Source organism: Desmodus rotundus, chromosome 7, assembly GCF_022682495.2.
Source record: "Desmodus rotundus isolate HL8 chromosome 7, HLdesRot8A.1, whole genome shotgun sequence".
NCBI classification, from domain to species: Eukaryota; Metazoa; Chordata; class Mammalia; order Chiroptera; family Phyllostomidae; genus Desmodus; species Desmodus rotundus.
The window spans coordinates 66,122,180-66,135,353 of NC_071393.1; the positions used below are offsets into that span (position 1 = coordinate 66,122,180).

General features: G+C 42.5%; 1 protein-coding gene across 5 annotated transcripts in view; it reads right to left on the minus strand.

Moving 5' to 3' along the window:
- The window catches only part of LOC112312002 (non-secretory ribonuclease-like), a 37,526-nt gene that overhangs the window by 20,191 nt on the left and 4,161 nt on the right, over positions 1 to 13,174 (minus strand). The window contains exon 1 of one of the 5 annotated variants that reach the window (XM_045201913.1): positions 10,690 to 10,810. The exons of the other annotated variants lie outside the window; for them this stretch is intronic. The gene's annotated coding sequence lies outside the window, so the exon portion shown is untranslated. Of the gene's footprint in view, positions 1 to 10,689; positions 10,811 to 13,174 lie in introns of those variants that run through there. 5 annotated transcript variants of the gene reach the window in all.

Here is a 13,174-nt window from a genome sequence, read left to right on the forward strand (position 1 = left end):
TGTCTCCATCAACCTGGCTAATGCTATTAGACCTGCTCTTATGATTCCCTATCCTGTCCCAACCTGCAGGCCCATCCAAGCCCATTCTAGTGGCTTTTCCATACAAATGGCTTATCTTGGCTTATGCTGCAGACTTTCCTAAAATCTCTCAAACAAGCGGCATCCGGCTTCTGTGTACCCCATACCTCTTGCTAAGTGGCCCCAGGCCTGGCACTAGTAGCATCTGGCTTTTGTTTTCAGCTTGGCCTCTCCTGGCACCTCCAAACCAACCACAAGTAGTCATGTGCAGATCAATTTGTAGTTCATGTTGGGTGGCCCTGAGAAGGGCACGCGGTGCAGCTAACCTTGACCCACACCTCCCAGGAGGCCGCAGAGCCAGCATTCCTGGTGCATAGCTTCAAACCATGCTGAAGCACTACCCAACTACCTCCACAAGTAACACACTCAAGGGAGTGACTCAGGTGGCACCTGAGCCCCACTGAAGTGATCTCTGGTCTGTGGGGTTAGCCCCTGCACAGCAGATTCTCCACAGTGGTCATGGTCAGTCCTCACAGCTGATCAGCATAGGGGTAAATCCCTCCCACTGACATGCCAACAGCAATCAAGGTTCAACTACAATAGGAGGGTGCACACAGCCCACACTCAAAGTGTGCAATTTGGGTGCCTGGGGAAGTTGAACCACTGGGCCCTACAAGATATCTACTACATAAAGCCACTCTACCAAGACCAGGAGATGTAGCAGCTCTGCCTAATACATAGAAAGAAACACAGAGAGGTGCTCAAAATGAGGAGATAAAGAAACATGTCCCAAATGAAAAAATAGAACAAAACTCCATAAAAAGAACTAAACAAAATTTCGACAAACAATCTACCAGATGCAGAGTTCAAAACACTGGTTATGGGGAGAACCAAGATGGCGGCATAGGTAGACACACTGTGCCTCCTCGTACAACCAGAACTGACAGAAAATCGAATGGCAAGGAAGTCCGACACCAAGTAGATAAAAAATAAACATTCATCCAGACCGGTAGGAGGGGCGGAGACGGGCACCGGGGCGGAGAGGACTCGCCTTGCTGTGGCGGAACCGAGACTGGCAGAGTGTGGGATGAACGGGGCAGGCAGTCTGACCACTAGCAGACCCTGCAGCCCCACATTCGTGCACAGATAAACCCAGAGGGCCGGACTCAGAGTGGCGGAGAACGGGGCAGGCAGAGCGGCGGGTAGCACCCTGCGGCCCCACATTCGCACATAGATAAACCGGGACGAATGGCTGGGAGCAAAGCAGACCCCAGGGCTCCAGCATGATGAAATAAAGCCTCAAACCTCTGAGTGAAAACACCTGTGGGGGTTGGGGCGGCAACAGGAGAAACTCCCAGCCTCACAGGAGAGGTCATTGGAGAGACTCACAGGGGCCTAGACCATGCACAAGCCCACCCACTCGGGAATCAGCACCAGAGGGGCCCAATTTGATTGTGGGTAGCACAGGGAGTGATTGAAATCCGGCAGAGAGTGGAGCGGGCGCCATCTTTCCCTCTTGGCCCCTCCCCCACATATAGCGTCACAGCGCAGCGTCACAATGCAGCGACCAGCATTACCCCGCCCCGGGGAAACACCTAAAGCTCCACCCCTTTAAGTAACAGAAGCACCAAGACAAAAAAAAAAAAATGTCCCAAATGACAGAACACTTCAAAGCTCCAGAAATAATTGAACTAAGCAGCGAACAGATAGCCAACCTATCGGATGCACAGTTCAAAACACTGGTAATCAAGAAGCTCACAGAAATGGTTGAATTTGGTTGAAAACTAGATGCAAAAAGGAAGGCTATGCTAAGAGAAACAAAGGAAAATGTACAGGGAACCAACGGTGAGGCGAAGGAAACAGGGACTCAAATCAATGGTGTGGACCAGAAGGAAGAAAGAAACATCCAACCAGAAAAGAATGAAGAAACAAGAATTCTGAAAAATGAGGAGAGGCTTAGGAACCTCCAGGAGATCTTGAAACGTTCCAACATCCGAATTATAGGGGTGCCAGAAGGAGAAGAGGAAGAACAAGAAATTGAAAACCTATTTGAACAAATAACGAAGGAGAACTTCCCTAATCTGACAAAGGAAATAGACTTCCAGGAAGTTCAGGAACCTCAGAGAGTCCCAAAGAAGCTGGACCCAAGAAGGAACACACCAAGGCACATCATAATTACATTACCCAAGATGGAACAGAAAGAGAGAATCTTAGAAGCAGCAAGAGAAAAGGACACAGTTACCTACAAAGGGGTTCCCATAAGACTGTCAGCTGATTTCTCCAAAGAGACCTTACAGGCAAGAAGGGACTGGCAAGAAGTATTCCAAGTCATGAAAGGCAAGGGCCTACATCCAAGATTACTGTATCCAGCAAAGTTATCATTTAGTAAAAGGCGAAAGATTTGTACGTTCTGAAGAGAAGCCAAAGTACAAAGTTATCATTTAGAATGGAAGGGCAGATAAAGTGCTTCCCAGATAAGGTCAAGTTAAAGGAGTTCATCATCATCAAGCCCTTATTAGATGAAATGTTAAAGGGACTTATCTAAGAAAAAGAAGATAAAAAACATGAATAGTAAAAATGACAGCAAACTCACACTTATTAACAACCACACCTAAAACAAAAACAAAAAAAAACTAAGCAAACAACTAGAATAGGAACGGAACCACAGAAATGGAGCTCACATGGAGGGTTATCAACAGGGGAGAGGGAGGGGGAGAGATGGGGGAAAGGTACAGAGAATAAGTAGCATAAATGATAGGTGGAAAATAGACAGGGGGAGGGTAAGAGTAGTGTAGGAAAGGTAGAAGCCAAAGAACTTATAAGTATGACCCATGGACATGAACTATAGGGGGGGAATGTGGGAGGGAGGGGGTGGGCAGGATGGAGTGGAGTGAGGGGGTGGAAATGGGACAACTGTAATAGCATAATCAATAAATATATTAAAAAAAAGAAAGAAAACACTGGTTATAGGATATTCATTGAACTTAGAAAAAGAATGAGAAACTTAGTGAGAATTTCAACAAAGGGATAGGAAACATAAAAATGGACATAGAAAAAAGAACCAATCACAAATAAAAAATATGCTAATTGAAAGGAAGACTACATTATAGGGAATTAACAGAGTAGATGAAGCAAAGGATCAAATCACTGATTTAGAAGATTAGGAAGCAGAAAATACCCAGTCAGAACAGCAAAAAGAAAAAAGAATCCAAAAAACTGAGGATAGTATAAGGAGCCTCTGAGACAACTTAAAGCATACCAACATTCATGTTATGGGAGTGCTGGAAAAAGAAGAGAGAGAGAGCAAGGAATTGAAAACCTATTTGAAAAAATAATGACAAAAATTTCCCTAACCTGGTGAAGAAAATAGACATATAAGTCCAGACAGTACAGAGGGTCCCAAACAAGAGGACTCCAAAAAGGCCCACACCAAGACAAATCATAATTAGAGCGACAAAAGTTAAAGACAATCTTAAAAGCAGCAAGAGAAAAGCATTCAACTATCTATAAGGTAGCTCTCATAAGACTGTCAGCTGATTTTTCAACAGAAAACTTGCATGCTAGAAAGAATGATAAGAAGTATTCAAAGTGATGAAAAGCAAGGACCTAAAATCAAGATTATCCTACACAGCAAAGTTATTAGCAATAGATGAATGGATAAAGAAGTGGTGCATACATACAATGGAATATGATTCAGCCATATTATAAAGAGCTTCCTAGACAATAAAAAGCTAAAGGTGATTATTATCATCAAACCAGTGTTACAAAAAAATGAAGTGTCTTCTTTAAAAAGAAGAAAAAAGAGGACAAAAACAATGAATAATAAAATGGCAATAAAGATAGGCTTCCAGTCAAAATGGAGGCATAGGTAGATGCACCTTGCTTCATTGCACAACCATAAGAAGCAACAGAATTAACTTAAAAATGAAAACACCCAGAACTGCCAGAAAATCATCCAGAAGAACACTCAGAACTAAATAGAACTCTGACAACCAAGGATTTAAAAAAGCTATATTCATCCAGACAGGTAGGAAGGGTGGAGACAGGGAGTTGGGGCAGAAAAGACTCAGTGCGGCAGAGGTAAGCCAGGGGTGGAGAGGTGGCAAGGCAACAGTGGCTGGCTGAACGGGCAGCCTATGTTCACATCTAGTAGATAAAACTCAGGGAGACACCTTGTGAGCAAGTGAGCCCAGCCTCAGGGCAGACCGCATAGCCCAGGGCTCCAGTGCCAGGGAAGAAAGCCTCAAATAACTCTGGCTATAAACCCATTGGGGGTAGGTGCAATGGAAGAAACTGCCAGTTTCTCAGGAGAACCCAGAACGTTCACGAATCCACCCACCCTAGGAACCACAACCAGGAGAGCTGCTGAAGGGGCAACAATTGCATATGGGAAGTGGGTGAAGAGACTGAAAATGGGGTGAGGGCCAGGCAAGCCCCCAGAAGTCAGCCTGCAGTGGCATTGTCCCCTCTTTGACTCTTCCTGCACACACAAAGCCACGGCTGTCCTGCCCTACAAATACCCAAGGCTCTGAGCCATACAACTTAATAGGTGTGCTAAAACAGAATCAAAGCACCTCTACCTAGTACACAGACACAGGAAGGATGCCAAAATCAGGAGACAAAGAAATATGGCCCAAATGAAGAGACAGAACAGAACCCCAGAAAAAAACTAAGCAATGCAGAGATAGCCAACCTATCAGATGCAGAGTTCAAAACACTGGTGGTCAGAGTGCTCAAAGATCTCATAGGATATGACAAAAGCATAAGGGAAGAAGTGAAGTCTCTAATAAAGGAAATAAAGAAAAATCCACAAGAAACCAACAGTGAAGCGAAGGAAGTCAGGATTCAAATCAATGATTTGGAACATACGAAATAAACATTCAACCAGAACAAAATGAAGAAACAAGAACTCAGAAAAAAAAATGAGGAGAGTTTAAGAAGGCTCTGGGGTATCTCCAAAAGGCCCAACATCTGAACCATAGGGATGCCAGAAGGAGAAGAGGAAGAGCAAGAAATTGAAAACTTACTTGAAAAAATAATGAAAGAAAACTTCCCTAATTTGGCAAAGGAAATAGACATACAAGTCCAGGAAGCATAGAGAGTCCCTAGCAAGTTGGACCCAAAGAGGTCCACACCAAGACGCATCATAACTAAAATGCCAAAGGTTAAAGATAAAGAGAGAATCTTATCTTTAATAAGCAGAGAGTTACCTATAAAGGAGTTCCCATAAGGCTATCAGCTACTTTCTCAAAAGAAATCTTACAGGCAAGAAGGGCCTGGAAAGAAGTATACAAACTGATGAAAAGCAAGGACCTATGAACAAGATTAATCTATCCAGAAAAGCTGTCTTTTAGAATGGGAAGACAAATAAAGTGCTTCTCAGACAAAGTAAAGCTAAAGGAGTTCATCATCATCAAACCCTTATTATAGGAAATGTTAAAGAGACTTATTTAGGAAAAAGAAGAAGATTAAAACTATGAATATTACAATGACAACAAACACAACTATCAACAACTGAATCAAAGAACAAAAACAAAACAAACTAAGCAAACAACTAGAACAGGAATAGAATCACAGGTATGGAGATCAGTTGGAGGGTTATCAGCCAGGAGGAGGAAGGGAGAGAATGGGGAAATGGTACAGGGATTTAGAAGCATAATTGGATAGGTACAGAATAGACAGGGGGATGTTAAGAACAGTATAGGCAGTGGAGAAGCCAAAGAACTTATATGCACAACCCATGGACATGACTAAGGGTGGGGGATTGCAGGAGAGAAACGGGAACTAGACAGAGTAGGGAAAGGGGGAAAAATAGGGACAACTGTAATAGCATAATCATTAAAATATACTTCAAAAAATGGCCATAAATACACATCTATCAAAAATTACTTTAAATACAAATGGATTAAATGTTCCAATCAAAAGACAAACAGTGGCTGAATGAATAACAAAACAAGGACCTTATATATGCTGTTACAAGAGACTCATTTCAGATCAAAAGACACACACAGAATGAAAGTTAAGAAATGGAAAAAGACGTTTTATGAAAATAAAAACAAAAAGAGCTGGGGTAGCAACACTTATACCAGACAAAACGGACTTTAAAACAAAGGCTATAACAAGAAACGAAGGACTCAGCAATTCCATTTCTGGGTATTTATTGGAAGAAATCCAAGACACTAAATTGAAAATACATACACATCTATGTTTATTGCAGTATTATTATAATAGCCATGACATGGAAGTAACCTAAGTGTCCATCAACAGATGATTGGTTAAAGTAGTTGTGCATATATACAATGGACTATGATTCTGATATGAAAAGGAATAAAACCTTGCCATCTGCGACAACACTGATGGACCTAGAGGGTATTGTGCTGAGTGAAATAAGTCAGACAAAGACAAATGCCAGATGAGTTCACTTATACGTGGAATCTAAAACACAAAATAAATGAACAAGCAGAATAGAAACAGACTCATTGACACAGAGAACAATTTGATGGTTGCCAGATGGGAGGAGTGTTGGGGGGATGGGTGAAAAGATGAAGGGATTAAGAAGTACAAATTGGTAGTTAGAGAATAGTCATGGGGAATGTAAAGTACAGTATAGGGAATATAGTTAATAATATTGTAATGACTATATATGATGTCAGACAGGTACTAGATTTATCAGATGATCACTTCCTAAGTTACATAAACAGGGTTGTACATTTTAAACTAAAATAATGTTTATGTACACTGTAATTAAAACTTTTAAAAAGTCAGATAAAAGTAAAATAAGAAAAAAAAGAAATTCAGGAAATATTTTGCATCTTTACTTCAGCAAAGCATTTGATAAAGTCACCATGCTCTGGCTGCCTTACTAATTGGTTAAACCAGATTTTGTGATTCTGTGAGAGAAGCTGCCTCCTTGGGCTTGTCTTGTTCATTATATTTACAAATGACTTGGATGAACATGCCAAATCTCATCACAATAGATAGCGGGACAGATGAGAGAGAGAAAAAAATAACATGCACAATAGAATCAAGATCCAAAAAAGCTCTTGCCAGGCTGAGGCAGTGAATACACCCACAAGGAGAAAAGACAAAATTTTACAGGAATGAATTTTTTACTCTTGGGAGCAGAAAACCAATTGCAAAGTACACGATAGAGGTGGGGTGACAGTGAGTAGCTTATTGAAGGTACCTTTGTTCCTGCTACATTAACGGCATGATTGCCCATTGTAGGGATGTTCTAGGCACTTCAGACACAAAAGTGAATCAAACAGAGCCCCTGTCCTCTGTGACCTTGCTGTCTATTGGGAGATATAAAAAGTCAACAGCAAATTAAAATGCTATGTGACAAAGACTACTAGTTCTGAAGAACACTTGCTGGGAGTGCTATACCCTATTCTTGTGAGATTCAGAAATGTTTCACAGTTGAATGGGAACCCAAAAGATGAGTAAAATAATGTTGGGGGAAAGAGTTTTCCAGGCAAGTGCAGCAGCAATTCAAAGACCTGCAGATGAGGGAGAGCATGGCTCCTTGGGCCTTGAAAGCTCTAAAGGACCTGTGTGGCTGGAGTCTGAGGCTAGTGGAACTGGAAAAGAACGGCAGGGAAGGACCAGAGGCAATTACAGTTCATAACCTAGTGGAAATGATGATGGTCTATGATGAGCAGTGGAAATGAAAAGCAGTAGCAAACAGTTCAAGATATGAAAGTGGTAAAATCTCCAGAACTTGGTGAATGATTGGTTTAGGGCAATGAGAGGAAGGGAGACATCAAATAGAACACCAAGATTATGTTGTTCTATATAGCAATTTAGTTTTTCATTTAATGATTCCAACAACTCTAAGATATAGATGCTCTTATTGTATCTACTTTACGGATGAGTGAACTCAGAGAAGTTGAATAACTTGGCAGAGTAAAAGCTAGAAAATAATAGATCTGATATTCAAACCCAGAGGAATGAAAATACAGTGAACTGGCCATTTATTACCACATAAGAAATAAATAAGAAATAATTTTTAAAATATCAATTCTTATTTACCTTAAAAATTTATGACTCTCTTATTTTCATAGATGTCCAAATGCATTGACATTTGAATGACAGGCCATAACAAAGGGGCTAGTAAAGTGTCTTCCAGGTCCTCCTTTGTTGCTAGTGGAATGTCCAACAGCAAAGGAGGTGCAGAAGTCCTGGGACGTGATGACTCTAGGGGTTCTGTCTTAGGTGATTCACTTATAAAAGCAGAGAAGACAAAAGGACTATCCAGTACAAATCCAAATACTTATTCTTTTGGATTTCTAATAAATTCTTGTTGCCTCTCACTTTAGCCTTTTATTTTTAGGTTAACAACCCCATAAAAATTAGTCAAGAATTCTCTGAACAAACCCTTGGATTCCAAATATTCATCTATTGGTATCACCTATTGGGAGGAGGAGTCCAAACTTCTGGGCAAGAGGGGTCTTATGGGACTAGAAAAGACCTCAGAATGTCTGATTTTATAAGCCAATATTTTAAATAAGACAATTTTTTTTCTAAATGGAGATGTAACACATATTTAGTACAGAAACGTTAAGATATTTGGGAAAAAATCACAAAACTAAAAAAATAGTCACTTATAATCTCACCAACTAAAGACAAACACTCTTCACATGTACTAATTTCCAACCAGTGTTTTTTATGATTATATTTAAAACATATATATGATATAATACTTAATATTTATGTTCTGCTTTTTTTGTTCAGCAATAGGAAAGGTGTATTTTCTCATTCCTGTAAACTTTCTCCTGAAGTGTAACATATACTGGCAGCAGCAGAGTTTTGCATCCTACGTGGTGTCATCACTGTTGAGTATTTCAATTATTTTCCCTACTCAGGACACCAGACAGAGCTGATAACTGTGTTTGAAATTTCACTCTCAGTGGCGGCCTTTCTTCCTTCCTTTTTTAAGAAATTATATTTTAGTGTTTATGCTATAACAGTGGCCCCAATTTGTCCCCCTTTCCACCCAGCAACCTCCCCCTCCTCAGGCAATCCCCACACCATTATCCATGTCCATGCATCATGCCTATTTGTTCTATTGGTGGACTTTCTTGATGTGCTGTTTCAAGTGCATGTGATTACCAGAGCAAGAACTTGTTCTTAACATTCTTGTTCTTTGTTTTAGAGTGTTAACAACATCCCCACTCATAGCCAAACAAAAATGAGGTTCTAGAGGGTAAATCTGAAGGTGGCACATTAAATACTAAAGAGCAAAAGAGCATAAAGGTTAAGGTAAACTCAGAAATCTATTCTTTGACCATTAGGTGGTATTTATACTGGATGAATTTTCTGTTTATTTCTCAATTATCCACCAGCAATGAGTCAGTAACCAAGAAACTTCCAACTGATCTCCTGCTGTCTTTATAGGAAGAAATTCCGGTCCCTGGGGTTCAGGTGATGCAGTGCCCCCTGTGGGCCAATAAGGCAGCCATAGGCACCAGAGTCGCATGGCTGGCCACCTTTCCTCAAGGCAGGGGCTCCTTACAGTGCTTTGCCTGGAGATCAGAGTTTGTTTCTATAAAGGAAGTGGATTTCCATTTCCTGCGTATTTCCTAATCCCCTACGCATAAGACGACTGGGGAGAAGGGAGCTGAAAGTCAGAGAGGAACCGGACACTAGAAGCTGCCGTGGGACCAGTGCCATGGGAGTTCTTATTAGAACAGCTCCTGGGTAGCCCTGCTCAGGTAGCCTCCGAGTGAGTGCAAGGCTTTTCCAGAGTAGATGAGGTAACATGAGCTCCCTCCCCTCAACTTCCCCACCTACATTTTGTCCTACATCAAAAAACCAAAACACAGTGACAGGAGTCACTCATTGTCTCCCTGACTTCCTTCCCTCACCCCAGCTGCTCCAATGGAAGTGCCCCTGCTGGTACCTCTGTCTAAGTCTCCTGCTCCCATAAGTCCACAGGTGCAGGCAGCAGCAAAGCTATCCCTGCCTTCTCCCACCACATGTCACTGCAGGAAGGGTAGTGAGAGAACTCTGGGGGAAATCCATAGCTATACCAAGAGATGAATTTCACAAAGAGATATTGAACCCCTTTGGGTGCATGTCCTAAGGGTCTGTTCCCCACCCAGGGCACACCAGGCAGCATAGTGTAGTGAGGACGCTGCCCTGGAAGTTGGGGACATGATGCTGGTTTCTGTTTTTGTTGCCAAGGCGTTCTCTGAATTTGGGACTGCTGTGGACCTCAGTCTCCTTGTGTGTATAATGGGAAAACCGTGGAAGTTCCCTTCCATTGCTTGTGTCCTTCCATCCCTTGAGTTCAAAGTAACTGTCTATATCTTTTACATATTGAAGTCTTTTGCATGTATTAAAGATACTTCTACTCAGTCATACATTTTTCTTTTCTGTGCCATTCCTCACCTTTTCCTAGTTACATGGAGGAACTTGCTATTTTCTAAACACACAGTGCTCTACTGCAAGTGTCTACTTCTCTCTTGCTTTTTTTTTTTTTTTGGTCTGAATTGTCCTTCCCCCATCCCTAATTTAAACACACACACACACACACACACACACACACCAACACTAAAATGAAAACTATACTTAAAAGTCCTCTCCAAGGTAATCTTTGCTCTGAAACCTTTCCTGATTTCCCTCATCTACCCATTTTCTCCCATTGTTTTCTGATAACCCTGTCCTCACCTGTACCAGAGCTCTTATCAAGGTCTGGTTTGTATTATAACTCCAGGGGCTGCTTCTGTTGGGAGGATTCTCAGCACTTGGGTCTACAACAAAGACCCTGAATTAACTGCTTAGTTCTTCTCAGGAGAAGACAAGGTCTGTGACTCTGGTGGAAACTGCAGATTCCAGGCTCCCAGGTCCCTCACATGTCCCTCCTTCCTCTTTTATCAGCTGTTTCCTTTCACACAGGAGTCCAGGTCAATAATTAATGCCACTGTGATAAGTTATCAGAAGAGCTGACACAAGTGGGCTACCTTTAAATATGGAACAAAAGCACTGGTCCCACTCTCCTAAAATGGGTAAAACCAAGGAGACCGCTGAACCACGTAGGCTGACAGGTAATTAGGTCTTCTATAGGGAACCACAGAGACCCAAGTTTTCATCTTTCCTCAGATGCCCTGAGCAATATTTGACCTCCAATTAAGAAGACTCAGGGCTGGCACTTGGGGTGACAAAGGACATAGGAGAACTTGCTCTGTCCTTGGGGCTGAGGAAAACTGATAGTGTGGAGAAGCTGGGAGGGAGAGTTGGTAGACTGGGGCCCTTCTCTGTGTGTTCTAGAGACCATGCTATTGACTACACCTGGTGGGCTCACACACACATCAGAGCCGCCCTCTGGGAAAGTGCAACCTGTACCTGGTTGGCCTCAAACAAGGGCTCAGATGTTGGAACCCCTTTCTTTCCCAGTTCACACTGTTGGATGTATAGAAGTGAAATGAGCTTGGAAAGAGAAATGAGAAATCTTATAAAATGGGAATCATGAACAGGAATGATAACCTGCACACCCTTCAAAGCCTTTTGCCCTTTAGTCATTGTCATATGAGATGAAATATTGGGGTGTGGGCAGGAGGCTGGAATTGGGAGAAGATTGTACAATGTTTCATTAAGGAAAGGGTTTCTCAATTGAGGCCTATAGTGCACAGCTTTGTGACAGGATTGAGGGGCCAGCCTGTTTGTCCCCTAAGAGGCTCTTTAGTGTCATAGGGTCATGAAGTCTCCCAAATTACTCTAATCCAAATTCACTTTTGTCTCCATAGAGTTAGCTCCAGAGAGTCTGGAGCCTCATTCCTGAAGAGGAATCAGGAAAACTGTGTGTAACTTGGAACAGGAGCAGGTATGCTACTTGAGAGAAAAGTGTGAGACACGTGAGAGGAATGGGTGGGCCCTTGCCACACAGCCTCTCTCTAAGGAGGCTCCTTGGCCACTGCTGCCCACAGAGGCCCTGTAACTAATCTTCCTGGGCTGCCTTTGGCTCTAGAAGGATTTCAGATATTAATTTCTAGGCATCCGTCAAGGGTACTTCCCTTCATTTTCCCATCTGTGCCTGGTTTCAGGCCAGTCACTGATGTGGCTTCATGATGTCTGATGTCCGGTGGTCTTGGGAACCTGATTGAACATTCAAGTTTATCCTCTCTCAACCCTCTTGTGCTTCTTCATGATGGGGGACTCAAGAGTTAGAAAATTTTAGTTTAAGATAAATGGTTATAAACCTAGTAAGTAATACACATGTTAAAGCTATTGTTTTAGACTTCTGGCCAAGATGGAGGCATAGGTAGACACACTGTGCCTTCTCGCACAACCAAAAGTACAACAACAATTTAAAAACAAAAAACAACCAGAACTGACAGAAAATCGAACTGTATGGAAGTCTGACAACCAAGGAGTTAAAGAAGAGACATTCATCCAGACTGGTAGGAGGGGGAGAGACAAGCAACTGAGCAGAGAGGACTCACGGCAAGGTGGTGGCTGGAGGACTGGCAGACCCAGAGAAAGACCACACAACCTAGGGCTCCAGTGTGGGGACTCAAACCACTGATTGAACACATCTGTGGGGGTTGAGGTGGCAGTGGGAGAAACCACCAGCCTCACAGGAGAGTTCGTTGGAGAGACCCACAGGGGCCTAGAACATACACAAACCCACCCATCTGGGAATCAGTACCAGAAGGGCCCAATTTGCTTGTGGGTAGTGGGCGAAGTGACTGAAATCTGGCTGAGAGTGGAGCAAGTGCCATTGTTTCCTCTCAGACCCCTTCTCCACAGATAGCATCACAGTACAGTGACGTGGGTTGCCCCACTCTGGTGAACACCTAAGCTCCACCCCTTTATGGAACAGGCACGCCAAGACAAAAAAAAATGGCCTAAAAGAAAGAACAGATCAAAGCTCCAGAAAAAATACAACTAAGTGACGAAGAAATAGCCAACCTATCAGATGCACAGTTCAAAACACTGGTAATCAGGATGCTCACAGAATTGAATTTGTGATGCAGATCCCAGCCAGCAGGATCTGTTGTGGTTGCAATATGCAAATACACATGGACTACAGAAATCCTGTGGAGAAAAAGGGGCTGTGTGGCCACTCTCCAAGTTAGAGAGAGGGTCCCTGACCCCCGTCAGGACAGGCTTTTATTGTTTTTCTGGGCACATTACATCGAGGATGGCCCTCATT